Source organism: Magnolia sinica, chromosome 10 (genome assembly GCF_029962835.1).
Source record: "Magnolia sinica isolate HGM2019 chromosome 10, MsV1, whole genome shotgun sequence".
Taxonomy (NCBI): Eukaryota; Viridiplantae; Streptophyta; class Magnoliopsida; order Magnoliales; family Magnoliaceae; genus Magnolia; species Magnolia sinica.
The window spans coordinates 51,373,051-51,396,918 of NC_080582.1; positions in this window are offsets into that span (position 1 = coordinate 51,373,051).

Here is a 23,868-nt window from a genome sequence, read left to right on the forward strand (position 1 = left end):
GGCTAGATCTCTTAGCTAGGGCTAAGGGGTGAAGCTTGTAACATGATTAGGATGTTTTTCTTGTTTGATTCTTGTTATTGTTGAACTCCTTTGATTCTAGTTTGATATTTAAGGAATACTTTTAGTGTTTAATGGTTTGTTATGACTAAAATTACAATGTATCTGCAATAGCTTGAAGTATCTTCTTTTTTTATTTGGAGTTTGTGAAAATAGGAAATCCTGTTGTTCTCTATCGTCCTTTGGGCATGGCTGAGTGATGGAATCCCTTTTATTCTTCATAATTCTCCCATATTGGTTGTTGTATCGGTATATCTTATTATTTACCATAGTCTCCTGGGCATGGTTAGGTGATGGAATCACTTCCAATCTTCACAACTTTCATCCATTGAGAATTAGGTTGATGGAGTTTCAAATATGATCTTATTGAATATCTTCCAATTAGATATGATAGGACTCCAATTCTAATTAAGTGCCTTGAATCAAATAATGAAATGTCCTAATAGCTACAAGTGGATCCTTGGAAACCCTAGTTCCCACCTTTAAGTTCTTAAGTTTCTAAATTTATCATCTCACAATTACTCCCTACTTTCATGATTTAGGTTAGATCTTTTCCTAGTTTTGATTCTAATTACTTTAGGAATAGACACACAAGATTAGTCCCTGTGGATTCGACCTTGGTCTCACTGAGATTATTACTACATCATGACCCTACACTTGGGGTTGTGAATAAGTTTTTGGTACCGTTACTGTGGATTAACGGCTATGTTTTTCTGAGATTGACTAGTTTTGGAAGTAGATTAAGATTATGATTTACTTACTTTCTATTTTTAGGATTAGGGTTTTTCTGAATTATTTTAAAAACTAACTTTTTGTCTTTTTAGAAACTTTCTCTTTTCTATTTTTAGAAACCTTCCTTTTTTGTTTTTAGAAACTAGGGCTTTCGTTATTTCCTTTTTAGAAACTAACTCTTTTTTCTATTTTTGTTTTTAGAAACTTTCTAATTTTAGAATTTCTATTTTTAGAAATTGATTTCTTTTGTTTTGTTTTCAGGATCTTAAATTAGGAACTTTTAATTTGGTAACTTCTTTCTAACTCTCTTCCTTTTTTTTCCCCAGAATTCTTATTTCCTTTTTTCCTTTTTAGGTTTATGTTAGAATTTGAAATTGAGGGCTGAGAGTGTTTCATTGCCAAGTGGGTTCGTGACAACACTCGACGTCTTTTAAGTAAAGGAGGATTAGTTAAGGGGTTATCTATCCATCGCAGGATTAGGCACCACTCTAGATCTTCAGAGTTAATTCAAGTGATGGCTGCCAATCAACCGGGAAGACAACCTCAACCTAGGATTGAGGAAGTCCATCTTGAGAATGAGGTGCATCAAGCACCCCCACCTTGTACTTTACGAGATTATTTACAACTGGCAGGGGTGAGTGCACCTTCATGCATGGTTTTCTCAGAAAATACGGGACATATGGATATCAAGCTAGGGGTGATTCAACTCCTTCTAAAATTTCATAGGCTTGAATTTGAAAATCCATATCTACACTTGAAAGAGTTTGATGAAATCATAGCCACTTTGTATTTTCCTAACATGTCTGATGACACGGTCAGGCTGAAACTCTTTCCCTTTTCTTTGAAAGTGAAAGCTAAGACGTGGTTGCATTCACTACATCCTCGATCTATTGGTAGATGGAATAACACGATAAGGGAGTTTATAAAGAAAATTTTCCCGTACCATAAGATGAACACCCTTAGAAAGACGATCGTGAACTTTGCCCAAAAGGAAGATGAAACATTCTTCTAATGTCAGGAACGGTTCAAGGATCTTCTCAGTTCATGTCCACAACACGGTTTTAAAATGTGGCACATCATGAATTTCTTATATGATGGACTGATGTCTTCCATGCACTAATTGGTCGAGACAATGTGTAATGGGGAATTCATGAATAAAAGTATCGATGATGTGTCGGATTATTTTAACAAGCTTGCAGAAAGCACACAATCATGGGACATCTCTCCAAAATCAAGCACAACTTCTAGGTTGACTTAATCTAAGGAGAGGGGCAGAATGTATTTCCTGAAAGAGAATGATGATATGAATGCTAAAGTGGTTAATCTCACCAGAGAACTCGAGGCCGTGAAATTAAAAAAGGATAAGGGTAAGGAAACTATTTGTGGTATTTGTGCTTGCAACATTTACTCAACTGAAAATTTCTCAATAATATCTACTTTTCAAGAGGTATTGAATGAGCAATCTAATGCCATAAATAATTACCAAAGACCTTTCAGCTGGCCAATCTCTAATACGTACAATTCCAGCCAAAGAAATCATCCAAATTTTAGTTGGAGAAACGGACAAACTGCTACACCTCAAGGATTCCCTAATCAAATTCCAATTCAAGGGAAACCTTAGGAGGATCCAATTTTAAAGCATCTTTAAAATCAAGAGCTTTTCAATCAGGGTATGCTACAAGTCTTTCAAGACCTCACAAAGGCCATACAAGGACTTGAAACTAAAAGTACAATTGGGAACAAGGGGAGCCTTCTAGCTCAACCTCTTCCCAATCCAAAACCATAATATGAAGTTAGCGACCCGAGTTCTTCAAATCAGTTGGAGCAAGATAAATCTATCACCACTCTTAGGAGTGAGAAGACCATTGACAAAACCATTCCGGTTAGGGCTGAAAAGCCTAAGGACTCGGAAGAGGACAACAATGATAGATCTAGCCATGCCCCACAATAATTAGACCCGGAACCTCAAGGGAAGCCGATTGCTCCATTTCCCCAATAGTTAGTTGCACTAAAACCTCTCTCTAACTCTCAGGACATCCTAGAGGTATTGAAACAAGTGAAGGTCAATATTCCTTTACTGGATGCAGTAAAACAAATTCCTTTATATGCTAAATTTCTGAAAGACTTATGCACGACCAAAAGACGACAAAATAGTTAAATGAAAATATTTTTAATTGAAAAAGTGACTGTCATCCTAAAGTAAGATGTACCACAAAAGTACAAAGATCCCAGTAGCTCAACCATCACTTGCGCACGGACCACATTACAACTTACCGATTGCTCAGTCTGTGTACCAAGAGGGATAATTGAGGATGTGTTGGTCCATGTTGACAAATTCTACTACCTGGTGGATTTTACATCCTGGATACTCAACCCATCATGGACATAAGCACTCAAATACCAGTCATCCTTGGTCGCCCATTCCTTGTCACATCAAATGCGATCATTAACTGCAGGAATGGAGTCATGAGTTTGTCTTTTGGGAATATGACATCAGAGTTGAATATCTTTTTCAATACAGGCAAACAGTCGAGGATGATGACGATCTCCATGATGTTAACCTGAATGACTCTTTCGTGGAAGATAGAATACTCTTGACCTTATCCTCTGACCCTCTAAAGACATGCCTGGCCCACTCCCATGATTTGGATGATGACATGATTAGGGAGATGGGGACCATGCTCAATACTATGCCGGTACTTGAAGTTAACGGTGGAGGCCATAATTTGACAAATTACCCTAAACTGATGTAGTGCCTCTACCGTTTAACCTCAAAGCACCGAAGCTCGACCTAAAACCTTTGCCTTCTGATTTGAAATATGTTTATTTAGGTCAAGACAAGACATACCTGGTGGTGATTTCTTCCCACCTTGAGCAGGAATAGGAGAGTATGCTCATGTCTACTCTCATTGAGCATAAGAGAGCCCTTAGATGGTCGATTGCCGACCTGAAGGGAATTGACCATTCAATTTGTACTCACCGCATTTATCTAGAGGATAATGCGAAGACCTCTCGGCAAACACAACGTAGACTAAATCCAAACATGAAAGAAGTGGCTAAGGCTGAAGTTCTTAAGCTATTAGATGTGGGTATCATATACTCTATATCAGATAGCCAATGGGTGAGTCCAACTTAGGTGGTTCCCAAGAAGTTCGAAATCACCATTATAGCCAATGCCAGTAATGAACTCGTGCCAAGTAGGATTACTACTGGTTGGAGAATGTGCATTGACTATAGGAAGTTAAATACCATCACGAGGAAGGACCACTTCCCTTTGCCCTTCATCGATCAAGTTTTGGAAAGGCTAGCTGGTCATTCCTATTACTATTTCTTTGATGAATATTCGGGCTACAATCTGATCGAGATAGCCCGTGAAGACTAAGAAAAGACCACGTTCACATGTCCTTTTGGCACCTTTGCTTATCAAAGGATGTCATTTGGACTATATAATGCCCCCACCACCTTTCAACGATGTAGGATGAGTATTTTTTCTGATATGGTGGGGCAATATCTAGAGGTCTTCATGAACGACTTCTCGGTCTTTAGTCCATCTTTCAGCGATTGCTTAGAAAATCTTAAATGTGTGCTGAAAAGATGTGAAGACAAGAATTTATTACTCAATTGGGAGAAGTGTCATTTCATGGTTCGTAAGGGAATTTTTCTTAGACACATCATCTCATCCAAGGGAATAGAGGTAGATAAAGTGAAAATTAATCTTATCTCTACCCTACTTCCACCAAAAAGCATACGAGATGTGCGATCCTTCTTAGGGTACACTGGGTTTTACAAAAGATTCATAAAAGACTTTAATTACCTCTCTCGTTCTCTATGTAATCTACTTCAAAAGGATGCACCATGAGAGTGGACTGAGAAATGCCAGGAAGCTTTTACTAAGCTCAAGGGCATGTTAACCACTGCACCTATCATACAACCACCTGACTGGAGCCTTCCTTTTGAACTTTTGTGTGACCTGTCTGACTATGCTCTTGGGGCGATTTTAGGCTGGAGAAAAGAAAAGAGGCCCTATGTTATTCATTACATAAGTAGAACTCTAAATCCTACCCAAGTGAATTATCTACTTTGGAAAAAGAACTCTCGGCCATAGTATTCACTTTGGACAAATTTAGATCTTACTTGATCGGATCCAAGATCATTTTTTACACCGATCATGCGATGCTCAAGTTCATTCTTTCAAAGAATGATGCTAAGCCCCGCTTGCTAAGATGGATCCTCCTACTCCAGGAATTTGATTTGGAAATAAAAGATAAGAAGGGAGTAGAAAATGCAGTGGCTAACCATCTTTCTAGACTTAACCTCCCTGATTCCCCTGAGAAGGCACCCATAAATAACTTGTTCTCTGACGAGTAATTATTTAAAGTCTCCCACTCACATTGGTTCACTGATATTACTAATTATCTTGCCACAGGTTTCACGCCAACATATTGGACTGCGCAAGATAGGAAGAAATTTTTCATTGAGTGTGCAAATTCATTTGGGATGATCCTTATTTATTTAAATATTGCCTAGATTAGATTTTAAGGAGATGTGTGCCAGACAATGAACACCAGAGCGTCATCTCCTTCTGTCATTTTTAGGCCTATGGTGGTCACTTTTTTGCTAAAAAGACTACGACCAAAATTCTATTGTGTGGCTTTTATTGGCCCACTATGTTCAAGGACACTCATAAGTTTTGTAAGGCTTGTGAGCATTGTCAGAAGTTGGGAGCATTGTCCCATAGAAATATTATGTTTTTAAACCCCATTTTGATTATTGAAGCATTTGATTGCTAGGGCATTGATATCATGGGACCATTCCCCCAATCCCGTGGAAATTTATACATTCTATTAGCCGTAGACTATGTCACTAAATGGGTCGAAGCAATCTCGTGTTGGAATAATGACCATCAGACGGTTATTAAATTCTTAAAAGAGAACATCCTTTCCCAATTCGGAACGCCTTGGGCTATCATTAGTGATGGAGGCTCAAATTTTTACAATAGGCCATTCACAAACTTAATGAAGAAATATGGCATCTCTTACAAGGTGAGCACTCCATACCAGCCACAGACAAGTGGGCAAGCTGTCATGCCCCAAACTCTGAAACAGGGCTCACAGAATTCCCAATCGCCAAATTCGGTGCTGACAGCCTCCATAGTAGCCCATTCTCGGCTCCCAGTGCCCATATGCCAGATTTCGATCCTGGAATCCTACAAGGAGGATTTTTCAACATACATTTATCTCGTAAGAAGCATAACCACAAGTTTACCCAAATCACAAAGGCAACATCATCATCATATATCCACTAATATAAACAGTTGAATACATTGCTGAAAGAAAAATACATATATCGAAAATCAAAGCTCCAGAAGACAGTTGCACGCTCCAAGCTCAATGCTGCTATGACCTAACGCCACCTATAAGCATTATAATGCATAAGCTTATAAAAAGCTTAGAGGGTGGTGAAAGTGTGTGCGCAATATAAGCGTGTTCAGGATGCAATATCAGAGTAATGCAAAAACATGCCAGTAAGTGTAACGCCGTGAAATTCGGGGGTCGAGCGTAACTCAGCTCCCGAGTTCCAAAACATCACTTATGCAACATATTTAATGATGGATGTATGTTGACTGTATTAGTACATAAAACATGGAATAGATTAAGCCAAAACACAGATATGATTCAGGGATAAGTGAATAAAGCAAGCGAAAGACTTATCGAAAAATATGTGTACAAGTGTAAATCCCTGAAGTACATATACAAGACAGGTCGTATGAAAGTGTTATTTAACAAAATTGTAAGTATCAAGTTACATCATTTAAATTCTCAAAAATAATCCCAGAGATCCCGCGCATCAGACCGAGGCTCGCTAGAACCCGTCTGAAAACTGCATATAAGAGAACGCAGCCTCATCATCATCCAGCTCCCGCTCTGCCTCAGAAGTCGCATCCACATCTGCAACATCAGAGCCTAAGACAGAGTCTGGTGGGTGTTTAACACCGCCCCAGAACTGTGGGAGTGAGTGATCAACTCAGTGGAGCAATAAGGCACTGGTTAACATGTTATCAGTTCAATCAAACAGTAATGATAAAGCAGGACAATTAAATAAATCCTAAGTACTCTTGTTAATGCAAGGATGTATGCAATATGATGCGTGCCCTCACGCGTACACCCTCAGCGTCTTCATCTTACGTTACGCATGACATCGCCTCAAAGTGCGCCACATCTACAAAGCACATGCAAATGCGGTGCATGGATATGATTACCAAGTTGTTATTAGTCCATTTCACACAGTAGGATTGGGAAGCTAAGATACCTTCCTCATATCACCATCCAAATAGTAATCCATACTAGGGTCGTCAATCCTAGACATCTCATACGATCATATGTTTGAGGTCGTAGCAAAGGGCTCGTCACCAATCAATGCACGCCTTTCATGCCCTTACTACCACAGTTCAGCTCGTCACCTCCTTGCGGTATCTAGGTATGCTCGAGGTCACTACAAAGGGCTCGTCACCAATCAATGTAGGCCGACAGCACGAATATAGTGTCCCATACCACCATAATCGGCTCATGAGTTGAGTTGCTCACTGGTCACTACGAGGAGGCTCGTCACCCCAGTGTAGGCCGACAGCTCGACCACGGTCTTCCATACCACCATGTCCGGCTCATGAGTCTTAGCGGATCGAGGTACCATGGTTAATAGGATTTCACTGGTAAGTTTGGTACCCTAAATTCAAGCAGTAGCGTCCATACATGGTGAACATACATCGGACAATCGGGTTACTTGACGAACTCGACTAGCACGAGCGTACGTTGAGTTGAGCGACATAGAGTGCGCAAACACTCCGCGTGGCCAAACTACTGCCGACAACTCTAATACGGCTCGGGTTCGTCTAATATGTCCTACGTGGCGAAAGCAACCTCAACCACGAACATAGAGTCGATTATCGATTTCCTGGACTAATGCATAGTCCCACACACCTTACACTACAACAGATATTCATATGGAATAAAAAACAGTAATGGAACAACAACTTAAATCATGGTACATACGCATTGAAGAATCTCAACTTAACATAAATGTAAGCATAGGTAATGCTTGAATTTAAATAACATGGAATGTAACTTGCATAAAGGAAATCATGTACATCAATAGGAGTGTTGAGAATCACTTCTCAACGCCCGCAATTAGTGTAAGAAGTTACACTTTAGATCATTCATGCATTTCTACAAACACTTAGCATACATGGAACAACATACATGACGTATGTTGAAATACATGCATTTTGACAATTCCTTTTACCAAGGAGATGTCATACATGCATCTAGCATACATACATGACAAATAATCATGGCAAACATAAGTACATATTTTATACGTATACGGTACTTTATAAATACACATAGAATACACAAATCTCAATATAGCACATGCATATCAGGAAAGCAACGTAAACACAACATTTGGCATGTGAAATCTCATCCATAACAAGAATAAATCACTAACTGGCGTTGAAAGCCTTGAAAACCATAACCTATACACTTAAAGTCCGCACCTTAAGCAAGGAAAGAACACCGAACTGATTTAGACGAGTTGTCTTCGTCAACGGCGATAGAATACCCTAAAACAAGGATAGAAATGAGATACAACAATACAAAGACTATTCTAAGCTCTAACACAGATTAGGGTTAGGTTAACTTACCCCAAAATGAACTCAGAACCGTCAGAATAACGATTCAAAGTGATGGTTCAAAGATGAAGAAGAACAAAGAAGAATCCAAGATGATTCACCAACTTATCTCTCTCACTTTCTCTCTCTTTTCCACTCTCTTTCCAAGCTAGGGTTAGAGAAAATTCGTATGGAAAAGAGAGCTAGGGTTTAAGGACTATAAATAGGCCTATTATTGATGAAAATAACCCCAGGGTCAAGGTATACTTAGGTTATAACCAAAGCATGCCTTTCTCGATCCAACGAAGCACTTCTGGTGGGCCTATAACCACGAAAGGTCGGACTTAAGCTCATTGACCATGGATCTAGGTGAGGCTGAATTTTTGTACCGACCGGTTCTTCAGATCAGCCGTGGCAGACCACACTCAATTCAACGGTCACGGAATCTCGATCAGGTCCACAAGCACTAGGATATGCCTGGGCCACCTTCCCTGATCAGACGGTGAAATTGGGTCAGAATCCAACGGTCAGATAGCTTAAAATCATCGCGCAAGCGACACGACTCAGATTTCATAAAAAACTTATTAAATTCCAACCGTTCTCACACTCTTCACTCCGAACTCAATCAAATCGACCCAGAACATCACATAGACTTGATTTTTGAGGTGATGGTCAAGCCCAACTCAGTGACCGCAACAGCCTAAGATCATCGCCATCGGACTTTCGACGCGCGGTCCAGGTCCGATCCAGATCTTCCAAAAAATCCCCAGAACAACTGGATTTAGCGATGGATCCCAGATTTCAGAGTAACATAGCGCTAACTAATCTACAAGTTTAGAGCCATGCAGATACAATTTAAAGTGATTGATGCGAATTTCACAAGCAATCGAGTATAGCGCTAATTACCCCAAAAACAACTACTTAAGGAAAGACTAACACAAAAATTCCAAGGTCGTTACAGTAAGTCCATAAATACCATCAGCCTTATCCAGGCTATGCGATGCAAAAACATAATAAGCCAATATCGTATACTGAGGAAAGAATGTAGATCAGCTATGTAATGTGGAGACATAGTAAGCCAAATATCATTTACTAAAGATGCAATACAACATGCAAATCTTAACAAGTCCACGAATTCCATCAACCTCATCTAGGCCATATAAATGCAGATACATAGCAACCCAAATGTAATATACTGAGGGTGCAGTGCAAAGGAATGACAAAGCTGGAGTGTATAGTCGGGATGATAGAACGTGGTATCGCAAGCATGGGGTTCATCACAAGGGACTTCTATCCAAACCAGTCCCATACCTAAATTTGGATAGCTAGACTCAATGTGGTAAACTCCTGATCTCAGGTTGGTTGCTTACCCTAATCGAAATCCTAACTGTTGTGAAGATACACATAATGGTTTAGTTATGCACACCCAACCTGAGTGGATAGTGAATGAATGAATGAATGAATGAGTCAAATGCTGAGTACGCGACTCCTGCTCAGTAAGTCCACATATCAGTACCGTACATCGTTGGGATCATCACCAGGGTCTAGTACACTCTATGCCAGCTTGTCGTCCCTATCCGAGCGCACGACTGGGTAAGTGGAAGAGACCTCACTATCTGCTTGCCAATATCGGGTCCGACTTGTCGATAGTGGACCCATTCCTGAAGCTGGTCAAACTCAACCTAGATATTTCCCCCTCACTTAGGTGGGTAAGGTCACACCCCCTCCCAACCGACCATAACACAATGAGAGATGCGGCCTACTGGTATACAACCCTCATGTGATCATATATATCCACTCAGTTTAGACGTTGGGGTGTCCTTGACCTCGGGAGTTTAGGGATTTTCACCCAGGGACATTTATCGCTCTCGTATGCTAGAGCCAAACATTTTCGGTGTCCCATCTTACCATCTACGACATGCCTGTAGAGGCCACGACCTTGATGTCACTAGGGCGTATGGTGGTCATATCACATAATGCGAGATGCATGAGTCATACCATCCAGTCATGCATTAAACTTGTACGTACCGTGTGCTCATGTAGGGCAACTCCGTCTCTCAGGGAATCCCATAATAATCCGTCCAATGGCATGTGCTATGATCAATCACTCCTCATATCAAGCATGCAGATGATACGTGTGGGCACGTGTCATGATGCTATACTATCACGTACTCATAATCGGTGTTGATAATCGGCTTAACAAAGGGCCTAAGGGAAGGTCACAATGTGGACATTTAACCAACATTGCTCCCAAGGAGTGGCCCACATAGAGCCTAACGTATAGTGGGCCCATGACCTCCCACAAGGGCCTCATACACAACATAATGAGCCACATACAATCTCAATGGTCCTTATACAAGGGTCTTGTACATCGAGTGGGCCGCATCACATAGGCCTCATATACATCAATGGGCCGCATTGCATGGGCCTCATATACAATCTCAATGGGCCTTACACAAGGGTCTTATACATCACAATGGGCCTCATTACATGCGCCTCGTACACAACATAATGGGCCTCACACAAAGGGGCTAATATACATCATGATGGGCCGCTCACACGGGCCTACTATACATCACAATTGAAAAGGCCGAGCTTAAAGTCCTGGGGGGGGGGGGGGGGGGGTGAATAGGACTATGCCAAATTAAAAATAAATACAGAATTACAAAGATAAATAAAGATAGATAGCACAATTATAAGTAACCTAAAATGCACAAGTGTTGAGAGGTTGATACAAATTGAGTTCTAAGGATAACGTTACACCAAAAACCAAGGTTTATGGTAGGACAACTTGATTTCTAGAACATTTGTAAGTATTAAAAACTCAAACTTAGAAGGAGGTAAATAAAATAATCTAAATTATTACAACATTCACCACAAGTGCGTAAAAGGAAATTACAACATTTAACATCACACATACATCACCATAAGCATCCACTAAACACCGAGAAATATAGTGGTTTATGTGTGTACACCAACTGTTTAAAAAACAGCCACACAACTACTCCACTCCCAATATCCTCTCCTAAGGGATATTGGCTTTCACTATCAAATAAGGTTTTCCAGGGTCCACCTTAAAGCCTTCACAATTGTGTTTTTAGATGGGCTTACACAATTACAAAAACCCCACACTCTAAGATTTTCTGGCTTATCTCAGACAAAACCAAAAATAAGATTTTCCTAGTTGAATCTCACAAACCATAAAAGATATACAAAATTAAATTGTACTTATCTGAAGATTCTCCTTCTGATGAAGCTTGGTAGAACTAATTCAATGTAAATGAAGATGTTCAATGTCTAGTCTCACAAATGAAAGGGTTCTAAGTCTAAATGATTTTTAGATTAAATCAACCTAAGCTAGCTTGTTTTGATTTTGATCTCAAAGAGGGTAAAATCACAATTCCCTTCTTTAATGAAATGGAGTTGAATAGAGATCACAAAATCAAATACAAAAAGATATTTAAGAGAATCTAAAATGAACACAATATAACTTAAGAAATACAGGAACTTATCTCTCAGAGTGATGGCTTGATTATACTTGGAATGAATGAAAAACTCTGAGATTCATCCTCTATTTATAGGTGAAAATACTGTTCACTCGACTGGTCTAAGGGTCGGTTCGACTGGTCGAAGAACCAGTCACATTTCAAAATTTCTGGCGCGATAAGATAAGATCGTTACTCGACTGGTCGAGTGGGACCAAAAAAGCTTATTGGACTTTGAGTCGAGCACTGCACGACTGGTCGAGGCTGTTCACTCGATTGGTCGAGCAATCTCCATGCCTGGTCGAGGGTCCAACAAAAAATTTCAAAAATTCACAACAAATCTTAGACTGGTCGAGCTAGTGCTTGGACTAGTCGAACAAAGACTAGGACTAGTCAAGAAAATGACTTATAAACTTATGTAATGACCCAAATAAAATATGCAATGAATATGACCTAACCTATGGTCAATCTAGTGTCATCCATACCTTGTTTGTGAGTTTGAACCATCGAAACATCATTTGCTTCGGTAACTTATTCACTTGAAATAATGAAGCTTATGTTCCAAATCTTGAACTTGAGCTTGAGCTAGGGCTTGAGTTCTTGATTCTTTAAAGTAGTAACAATGATCTTTCAACTTGAACTTGAGCCTTGAACTTTTGTTCTTGCACTTGAACTTGTAATCCTTGAACTTCGATAACCTTCTTCAACTTGAATACGTAGAAAAGTTTGGCGATGACGAAGATGACTTAATGCATGAAGTTGATCTATCCATCTCATCAAAACAAGATATAGATTCTAAGTAGGTTGGCACAAAAAAATTTGACAACTCCAGAGGCTAGATTTACAAGATAGCATTTACAACAACGGGCCCCATCGCCTGACCCTCAAATGCGTCACAATGGGCCCTATCACTTGGGCTCAATATACATCACAATGGGCCTCATCCATGGGCCTTAAATACAACACATCGGGCCTCACTTATGGGCCACATATACATCATAATGGGCTTCATCACATGGGCCTCACATATCACAATAGGCCGCATCACATAGACCTTATATACATCAAGTGGGCCACAGCCCATGGGCCTCGAATACATCACGATGGCTTCATACTTGGGCCTCAAATACATCACAATGGGCCTCATCCATGGGCCTCGAATATGTCACAATGGGTCCCATATACGTGTCGTATGTGCATCACAATGGACCCCATTCACGGACTGCAAACACATCACAATGGGCCTCGCCAAATGGGCCTCCCATACATCATAATGGGCCATATATATATATATCACATTAGGGCCTGATATCTGGGCCTTAAATACATCGCAATGGGCCTCTCACTTGGGCCTCAAATACAACTCAATGGACCTCCTGCTTGGGCCCCAATTACATCACATCGGGCCTCATCAAATGGGCCACTAATACATCATAATGAGCCTCATACCTAGGCCTCAAATACATCTTAATGGGCCTTATCCAATGGGCCTTAAATACATCATATTAGACCTCACATAAGGGCCTCACATACATCAAATTGGGCCTCAAACAAGGGCCACATATATATCACAGTGGGCCTCATGATCTGGACGGTTTGGATATAACACATACATTGCATGGGTCCCACTTTCCATATCTGGATGGTGGATAGCATGGATGAACACATGCATCATGATAGGGCCCAACGTCTAGATCATGGTGGGCCACATCTAAAAAAATGGATGGATGGCTTGGCTGAATAACACATACATCAGAGTGTGTCCACACAGTAGGGATGAAACACATACATTACAGGGGGGTCCCACCATCCTGGACAGATGGACGGTGTGGATATGGAATAAATACATCAAGGTGGGTCCCAACCCCCACACGTTCCACACGTGTGGTTGGGCCCACATCTAAGATAGATGGACGGTGTGCATGAAACACATACTACATGTGGTGGGTCCACGTCCCCAAACAGATGGACAGTTGGATATAAGACATATGTCAGAGGTGGGGTCCCACCATCCTGGCCGATGGACGATATGGAATATAGCACACGTACATCATGGTGGGTCTCACCTCCACACGTGCCACATGTGTGGGGTGGTTCCCACACTAGGAAAAATGGATGGATGATATGGTATAATACATACCTCGTGGTTAACCCACAGAACTTGCTAACGTCAAAGGCAGCTTCAAGCTGCTGGCTACGTGGGACCCATGTCCCTACCAATGGACGGTGTGGATATAAGGTGGGTCCACACATGTGGCACACCTCAGCTTTGAATTAAGCTGATATTTGTTTTTCCCCTTCATTTAGGCCTGTCCAGATGAACAGGCAACAGGCTCATCCACTGGACAGTCCAGCAAGGTGGGCCCCACAGGTAGATGGCATGGATATAACACATCATGGTGGGCCACACACACACACATCAGGTAGGCCACACACCTCATCATCATCATCATCACCATACAAAAAGGAAAGGAGAGAGAGAGAGAGATAGAAACGACGGAGATGGGAGGAGCTCCGCCACTATGAGCTCTTCCATGTACATACATCAAGATGGGTCCCATCACAAGTGGGCCCTCAAATGAAAATCAATGGTTGGATATCCTAAAATCACCCACCAATTTTGCTCCTTCTTGGCTCCTTGAACTCCTAAACTCCTTGGCTTTCCCTTTGATAGAAGTTATGAAGGTTGGATGGCTAGGATGAGAGATTGGGTTGTAGGGAGTGGGCCACACCTAGCTTCTCCTCTCCTTAGGAATTACTTGGATGTTTCCCCTCTTTGGTAGCTTAGAATGGAGTGAGAAATGAGGGAGAGAGAAGTGGTGTGTATGACATAGGAAGCATGTGTCTCTTTGACTTTTGGGATGAGATGAAAGGGCTAAGCATGGGTTACTTTGACTAGTTGGTGGGAGAGGTATGGGTGAGTGATGGATTGTACTTGACTTGAGATTAATTGATGTGATGTGATGTTAGGTAGAGATTCTCTCAGAATTCACAATGTGAGGCGTTTTCATCGAGATGAACGCGGGCCCACAACTCTTGGCCTAAGTATCGCATTAGCGTGCAAGACGCGGCGATGACGCGGTCGCAAGGGTACAAGTCTCTGGTCAGGTCGACTCAGATCTACATGATGCGACTTAGGGTCATGCACAAATGCCGATTATAGGTCGCAGGTCACCAGAATTCGACAGGGAGGACCACGTGAGTCTTAGGAACGGTACGGACTAGGATACGGGCCTTACACAAGCTGAGATTTCTAATAGGAAGATCAAACACATCCTGGAAAAGATGTTTAACCCTGACTGTAAGGATTGGTCAATCCACTTAATCGATGCCTTATGGGCTTACCGTACAGCCTTTAAAACTCCCATTGGAATGTCTCCCTTTAGACTTGTCTATAGGAAAGCTTACCACCTACCTGTGGAATTGGAACATAGGGCATACTAGGCTATAAAGAATTTGAACTTTGATTTGGACAACACTGGCTCACTGCGTAAGCTATAATTGAATGTGAAATTATGGTTTAGACTACTATGGTAGAAGTATGGAATAGTTCAAAGTGTCCTAAAGGGGGGTGAATAGGACTTTATAAAATTTATGCCAATTTAAAATCCTAATCCCTTAATCTTGAACTAATATTCAATTAATCAACATGTAGTAATCTTAACTCTATAGGCTTCCAAGCCAGGTTGAGGATCCAAACAATAGACTACTCAAGTTGAACAATTTAAGCAATTAGTCTATGTAGAATCGTTTATATGAATATGTGTGGGATGTGATTCCTATCAATTCTAACCATTCACATGCATCATTTCAAGCATTCAAGATAAGCATAATTAAATAAGTGTGCAAATAACAGATCCAAACACAATCATATATAGTGGTTGGGCTATGTACCTACTCCACTCCCGATGGATGCACTCAACCCTTGAGTGTACTGGATTTCACTAATGGAGGTTTCAAATCAGGTTCACCTCAAACTGTTACAACCTACACAAGGTTGACACTAGGACATACAAAAGGTTCCTAAAGATGCCTACATAAGGTAAATCGTCCTACATAAGGACTCAACAGTTTATGCCTTACACAAGAGCAAAGGTCATACATAAAGCACCTAGGTTTAGGCCACATAGGCTAAGCTCCTACACAAGGGCCTAGGTTTAGGCTACACAGGCCAAGGTTCTACACAAAGAACATAGGTTTAGGCTACACAGGCCAAGGTCCTACACAAGGGCTTAGGTTAAGGTCACACAGGCCAAGGTTCTATACAAAGAACCTAGGTTTAGGCCACACAAGCCAAGGTCCTACACAAGGGCCTAGGTTTAGGCCACATAAGCCAAGGTTCTACACAAAGAACCTATATTTAGGCCACACATGCCAAGGTCCTACACAAAGGCCTAGGTTTAGGCCACACAGGCCAAGGTTCTACACAAAGAACCTAGGTTTAGGCTACATAGGCCAAGGTCCTACACAAGGGCCTAGGTTTAGGCCATACAGGCCAAGGTTCTATACAAAGAACATAGGTTTAGGCTACATAGGCCAAGGTCCTACACAGGGAATGATCTATACGATCTCTAGACTTTAATGACTTACTTGTAAGTAGCTTAGCCCATTTAGTGCCTGATGAATACGATCTCCCTTGATGATGAAGATTCTTCAGCTCCCTTGAACTGCAACACTTGAAGATGCTTCAATATAAGTAGCCGAGGTTGGGTCAAGGTATTTTGTGGAATCTACTCAATGAATGTTGATCATTTAAGAGACAGAGAGATTCCAGTGTTTATGCAATCAAGTGATTCTAGCTTAATGATATGGCATTAAGAAGGTAGCTGGAGAATCCATGAATGGTGAAGTTCATTCTTCAATTCTTCAATCCAATCTATTGAATATTTAGTGATTGCATTTAAGAAGGGATTGAAGGATGAACTCCCATGAGAAAGAGGTTTATGATGATAGGTAAGCTATAACACTCTTAGAGCTCACTCTTTTTCTCAATACCGCAACCAGAACCAAGCTCCTCATTATAAAGGCAAAAAGTCCAACGGTAACATAATAGTCAGAATCTGACTGCGTTCGATGTCATCGAGTATAGACTTCGATGACATTGTGTGTTAGTTCGATGATACGGACTTTATTAATAAAGTTTGTTGGACACTTTTTGACTTATGATAGATAACATCGAACTTGATTCAATGTCATCAAAATTTGAATTACGATGTCATCGAATCTAGTTCGATCCCACGTATTTATGCGTGATTTTCCACTAGAGCTTGCTGGATGATTTTATGTCCTTCTTTGATGACATCAAACCTGATTCGATGTCATCGAGATTTGAATCTCGATGTCATCGCATCCAGTTCAATTCCTCGAACTTTTTAGAAGATTTTCCTTAAAAGCTAGCTAGACATATTCTTATCCTTTTTCAATGTCATCAAACCTGGTTCAATGTCATTGGAGTTTGAATCTCGATGACATCGAAACTAGTTCGATTCCTTGAAATTTCATAAGGTTTTTCCTTTGGAAGCTCACTGGACATTTTCTTATACTTTTTCAATGTCATCAAAACTAGTTCAATGTCATCGGAGTATGAATCTTGATGACATCGAAACTAGTTCGATTCCTCAAGCATTTACAGAATATTTTCCAAGAAGCTTGCTGGACAAAACTCTAAGTTCTTCGATGTCATCGAATCACCATTGATGTTATCGAATACACATGTTCAATGACATCGAAGGTATGCTTGATGAATTGAATTTTACGTCCAAATATATATGTGGTTGCTAGACATATGAGGATCACTTTTCGATGTCAGCGAACCATGTTCAATGACATCGAACAGGAGTGTTTGATATCATTGACCCAAGCTTGATGACTCGAAGTGACATGGAGAAAACTTAGAAAATTTACCTATTTGTACCAAGTTTTCAAGCATTGAATTCCTTTATTGTTCTACGATTTTTTAAAGGGAATTATATACTTGGGTGTTTTGGACATGGGATGTAAGGTTTAATTTACCTTTGACGTTCCTAAATCACCCATTTGGTTGAGGCAGCATCTTGTATTTTCTTCACATGGGGCTCACTTGACTTACTGACTTAATGGTCACGCTAATTGACAAACGAAGGCACTTTCAGAATGAACTCGAGGAGATCCAAAATGAAGCATATGAGAACTCGGGAATTTACAAGGATAGGATGAAGGTGTTCCATAATAAGAAAATCCTTCGCAAATCATTCTTGTAAGGCTAAAAAGTCTACATTTCATAATTACATCTCTTTCCGGGAAAGCTCCAATCTTGTTGGACCGGCTCCTTCACTATTACAAATGTCTATCCTCATGGGGTTATTGAGATAGAGAATCTAAACAATGGCAATGCTTTTAAAGTAAATGGACATCGATTAAAGCCATTTCTTGAAACATTCGATTCAAAGGACATGTCCATACCTCTGAGTGATCCGGTTTACCAGGATTGATCTCCTAGTCTGATGGAGGTATAAGTCAGTTTATCGCTTTCATAGGACTAGGATAGTTTGCTTTATGTTGTTTTAGGATAGTTTAGTTAAACTTCGTTGAGTTTTGTTTTGGCCAACCCATTTTATGATGAGATCCGTGGAAAAGCTTCAACTTTCCTTCCTCCAGGAACTATCTTTCCATCATCATTCTCTTTCTTTTCGTTGCCTCATTTGCATTACATATTTATTTGTAAGGCCCGTATCCTAGTCCATACCATTCCTTAGACTCCCGTGATCCTCCCTGTCTAATTTTGGCAACCCGCGACTTGTAATCTGTATTTACGCATGATCCTAAGTCGCATCCCGTAGTCTGAGTCGACTCGATCCGAGACTTGTACCTTAGCGACCGTGCCATCGCCACAGTTTCAACGCCGTGACTTGCGCACTGATGCGATACCCAAGCCAGGAGTTGTGGGCCTGCATTTATTTCGAAGAAAACGCCGCGCGTTGTGAATTCTGAGAGAATCTCTACTCAAATGTCACATCAATCAATCAAGTACAACCCATACGTATCTCTTCACCAAGTCAAATGAACCCATGCCTATCCCATCCCTTTCTTACCAACAAGTCAAGGCAACCCATATCCCATGCCACCTCATGCCCCCATAAGTCAACAAAGCCCATACCCTCCATGTATCCTTCTCTTACAACACCCTCTCCTCTCTCATTCTCTCTACCATTTCCCAAACTTCCATGAGAGAAAAATTCTAAGGAGAGAAGAACTCATGAGAAGGCCCACCTCCCTACCACCCAATCTCATCATCCAACCCTTTAAAATCAATCCCAACCATTGAATCTCATCCCTTGGAGCTTTAGAACTCATTGGTGAAAGAAGAAGTCTAAGATCTAAGGTGGGTGCTTTTCTAAGATTAGATTTGTGTTTTCTTGCATGGAATTATGATGTGAGGGCCCACTTATGGTGCGACCCATTTTAATGTATGTATTGTAAACCGAGAGAAGCTCATAGTGGCAGAGCTCCTCCCTCACACAACCGTCTTCTTCTCTATTTCTTTCTCTCTCTCTCTCCTTCTCTTTTTTTATGGTGATGATGAGGTGTGTGGCCCACCTAACGTGTTCAACAAATCTAGACCAACTAGATTTCTTTCTAGACATCCAGTTGGTGGAACCCACCTTGCTGTCCATTGCGGGACAGGCCCAGATGAAGGAAATCACAAATAACGGCTTAATCTAAACCGTGGTGGCCCATCCTCATCGCACCACATGATGTATATGCTTTATTCACACCGTCCAGCTATAGACCCCACCCACGTGGGACCACAGTGATTTATGTATTCTATACCCTCACCGTCCACTGACTGGGACAGTGGGCCCCACTGCGAGGCATGTGTTATATCCAAACCGTTTATCAGCTGGGACCACGCAAGTGAAGCTGCTTTTTGATGTCAATAGGTTCTGGGGCTGATGATGAGGTATGTGTTACATCTAAACTGTCCATCACAGATGTTGCATTGACGTCAGCAAGTTCTGTGGGTCCCACCAGCTAAATGGCTGATGTATTGATGTCAGCAAGTTTCGTGGGAACCACCGTGATATATGTGTTATATCCCAACCATCCATCTGGACGGTGGGGACCACCCTCCTAAATGGCTGATGTATTGACATCAGCAAGTGCTATGGGTCCCACCAGCTACACCGCTACTATATTGATGTTAACAGGTTCTGTGGACCATCATGAGGCATGTGTTATAATCAAAAGGTCCATCTGACGGTGGACCCCATCCACGTGGGACGCACCCAATGCATGGGTTTTATATCTACATCGTCCATCTGGATGGTGCTGGCAGGGCCTACCTTGATGATGTGTTTTATATCCAAACAGTCCATTTGTATGGACATCAGCAAGTTCTGTTGACCTGACCATGATGTATGGGTCTGATCCTCACTATCTAGAGTGCTGGACGGTGGGACACCTCCTTAATGTATGTGTTACTGCCACACCGTCCATCTGTTCTAGATGTGGGGCCACCCCACAGTGTGGCACATGTGGGGGTGGGGCCCACCTTGAGGTATGTGTTGTATACACACCGTCCACTATGATGTGTGCGTTGTACATCCATGCTGTCCATGTTCATCTGGTGGGGCCCAGTTGTGTAATTGCAGGGCCCACCTGTTGGGTTTCATCTATGCCGTTGACTTATGTAGCCCACCTTGTGATATGTTGTATATTTGCACTGTCCATCCACGTGGCCCCCACATGATGAACATGTTTGATCCAAGCTATCCATTTGATGAGGCCCAGTGTGATGTGTTTATGGCCCAGTTGATGAGGCCGATTATGATGCATATGTGGCCCATGAGCGAGGCCCATTATGATGTACTAGTGGCCCATGAGTGAGTCCCAATGTGATGTATATGTGGCCCATGAGTGAGGCCCATCGTGATGTATATTAGGCTTTTTGTGTGAGGCCCATTATGTTGTGTATGAGGCCCTTGTGTAAGGCCATGGGCCCATTATATATTAGATTCTATGTGGGCCACTCATTGGGAGCAATGTTGGTTAAATGTCCACATTGATGGGCAATGATGGTTAAATGTCTACATTGTGACCTTCCCTTAGGCCTTGTTAGGCCCATTCTCATCCTTCTCTAAGTCGGTTGACCCTAACCAACCCAAACCGTTGGGCTCCCATTAATGATGTTGCCTCACACCATGCCCTGTAGGACTACCCATGCCTTATAAGACTACTCATGCCTTGTAGGATTGACCACACCTTATGTACTTATTGGGTCCCATAGGGAAGTTCAGTTTATTGCACGATAGAGAGGGTAAGGAAGCCCACTCATTGTACTTAGACTCGGTCCCGCCCTCGGTGGGGGATATTGTGACGCCCTATCACTGTGATCACATGTGGATAGGCACACATAGGTGGACGCTGATGTGGGCGGGGCCTACCAGGCCTGGGCGAGCTACCAATGGTTGGCAAGCTACTGTGCTGGCAGGCTACTGTGCATATAGTGAAGGTAGAACTTTATCCCACATCGGAAGCATCGTTCGATGTTATGGTGGCTATAAGTTGGATTCCTTCCTTCACTATCATGATGCATTTTAAATCAGTGAGCTTCGGCATAGTAGTCTATATCACCCCTTGCTTTATACAGAAGGTTATGCAGTATCAAGTTTGGGGTATCCACTGTTTAGAGCTAATCTTGATATTTGGACTAGATCCGACATCCTTCTTTGGACCCCATCATTCGTATGCATGTTGTGAGGGGTGATTGATTAAAGCATATGTCATTGGGCTGAGATGTTTATGAGACTCGTTGTGAGATGGAGTTGCCCTCACATGATAGCGCGATACGTGCAGGTTTGATGCATGGCCTAGATACGGCTAACGGTATTTGTGGACTCGTTAGGATTTGCATATTGCATTGCATCCTTAGTATATAATATTTCACTTACTATGTCTCCGCATTGCATAGCCGATCTACATTGATTCCTCAGTATATGATATTGGCTTATTATATTTTTACATCGCATAGCTTGGATAAGGTTGATGGTATTTATGGACTTACCAGCATATTTTTACATTGTTTTGATATTGCATACTTGGCACTTACCTTGCGCACACACTTACACCACCCTCTAAGCCTTCTATAAGCTTATGCAGATAGATGCATTCAGGTGGCGTTAGGTCACAACGACGTTGACCTTGGAGCGTGTAGCTGTCTTATGGAGTTTTGATTATCGATATATGTATTTCTCCTTTAGCACTGTAATCAATTGTTTATATTAGTGAATATATGATGATGAAGTTGCTTTTGTGATTTGGGTAAACTTGTTGTTATGCTTGTCTACAAAGAAATTCATGTTGAAAATCCTCCTTGTAGGATTCTAGGATTGGAATCTAGCGTATGGCCGCTGAAAGCTGAGAATGGGGTACTACAGAGGTTGTCGGTATCAGATTCGGCGATCAGGAATTTTGTGAGCCTAGTTTCTGAGTTTGGGACGTGACAGAAATTAGTATCAGAGAATAACTTGGAAATACTGAGGATAACATCACATATCTGCTGATAGCTACCCTAAACTCTATGATTATTGAGAACTTAGAATGATTAGGTCCTTGATTTTGGATAACTTAGAAAACTTTTTGATATAGCTCCATATCTTTATGTAGATTAATTATGTTTTGTATTGTATTGCTTGATATATATATATATATGTTTATGCAATGCCATGTTTTCTCTTCTTGTTTTGATCTGCGTGATAGTAAATTTTGTGGATAAAATTTTTATTAGGAGGGGAGACCTGTAAGGCCCGTATCCTTGTTCGTACTATTACTTAGACTCCCATGATCCTCCTTGTCGAATTTCGGCAATCCACGACCTGTAATCGGTGTTTGCGCGCGACCCTTAGTCGTATCCCATCGATATGAGTTGACTCAACCTGAGACTTGTACCCACCCTAGCGACAGCACCATCGCCACGGTTCCAATGTCCCGACTTGTGCACCGATGCGATACCCAGGCCAAGAGTTGTGGGCCCACGTTTATTTTGAGGAAAACATTGCACCTTGTGAATTCTGAGAGAATTTATACCTAAACATCACATCAATCAATCAAGTACAACCCATACCTCTCTCTTCACCAAGTCAAATGAACCCATGCCTATCCCATCCCTTTCTTACCAACAAGTCAAGGCAACCCATATCCCATGCCACCTCATGCCCCCATAAGTCAACAAAGCGCATACCCTCCATGTTACCTCCTCTTACAACACCCTCTCCTCTCTCATTCTCTCTACTATTTCCCAAACTTCCATGAGAGAAAAATTCTAAGGAGAGAAGAACTCAAGAGAAGGCCCACTTCCCTACCACCCAATCTCATCATCCAACCCTCCAAAATCAATCCCAACCATTTAATCTTATCCCTTAGAGCTCTAGAATTCATTGGTGAAAGAAGAAGTCCAAGATCCAAGGCGGGTGCTTTTCTAGAATTAGATTTGTGTTTTCTTGTATGGAATTGATGATGTGAGGGCCCACTTATGGTGGGACCCATTTTGATGTATGTAATGTAGACCGAGAGGAGCTCATAGTGGCAGAGTTCCTTCCTCGCACAACCATCTTCTTCTCTCTTTCTCTCTCTCCTTTTTTTTATGGTGATGATGAGGTGTGTAGCCCACCTAACGTGTTCAACTAATCTAGACCGTCTAGATTTCTTTCTGGACGTCCAGTTGGTGGAGCCCACCTTGCTGTCCATTGCAGGACAGGCCCAGATGAAGGAAATCACAAATAACAGCTTGATCCAATCCGTGGTGGTCCATCCTCATGACACCACATGATGTATGTGCTTTATTCACACCGTCCAGCGATGGACCCCACACACGTGGGACCACCGTGATTTATGTATTTTATATCCTCATCGTCCACTGACTGGGACGGTGGGCCCCACCGCGAGGCATGA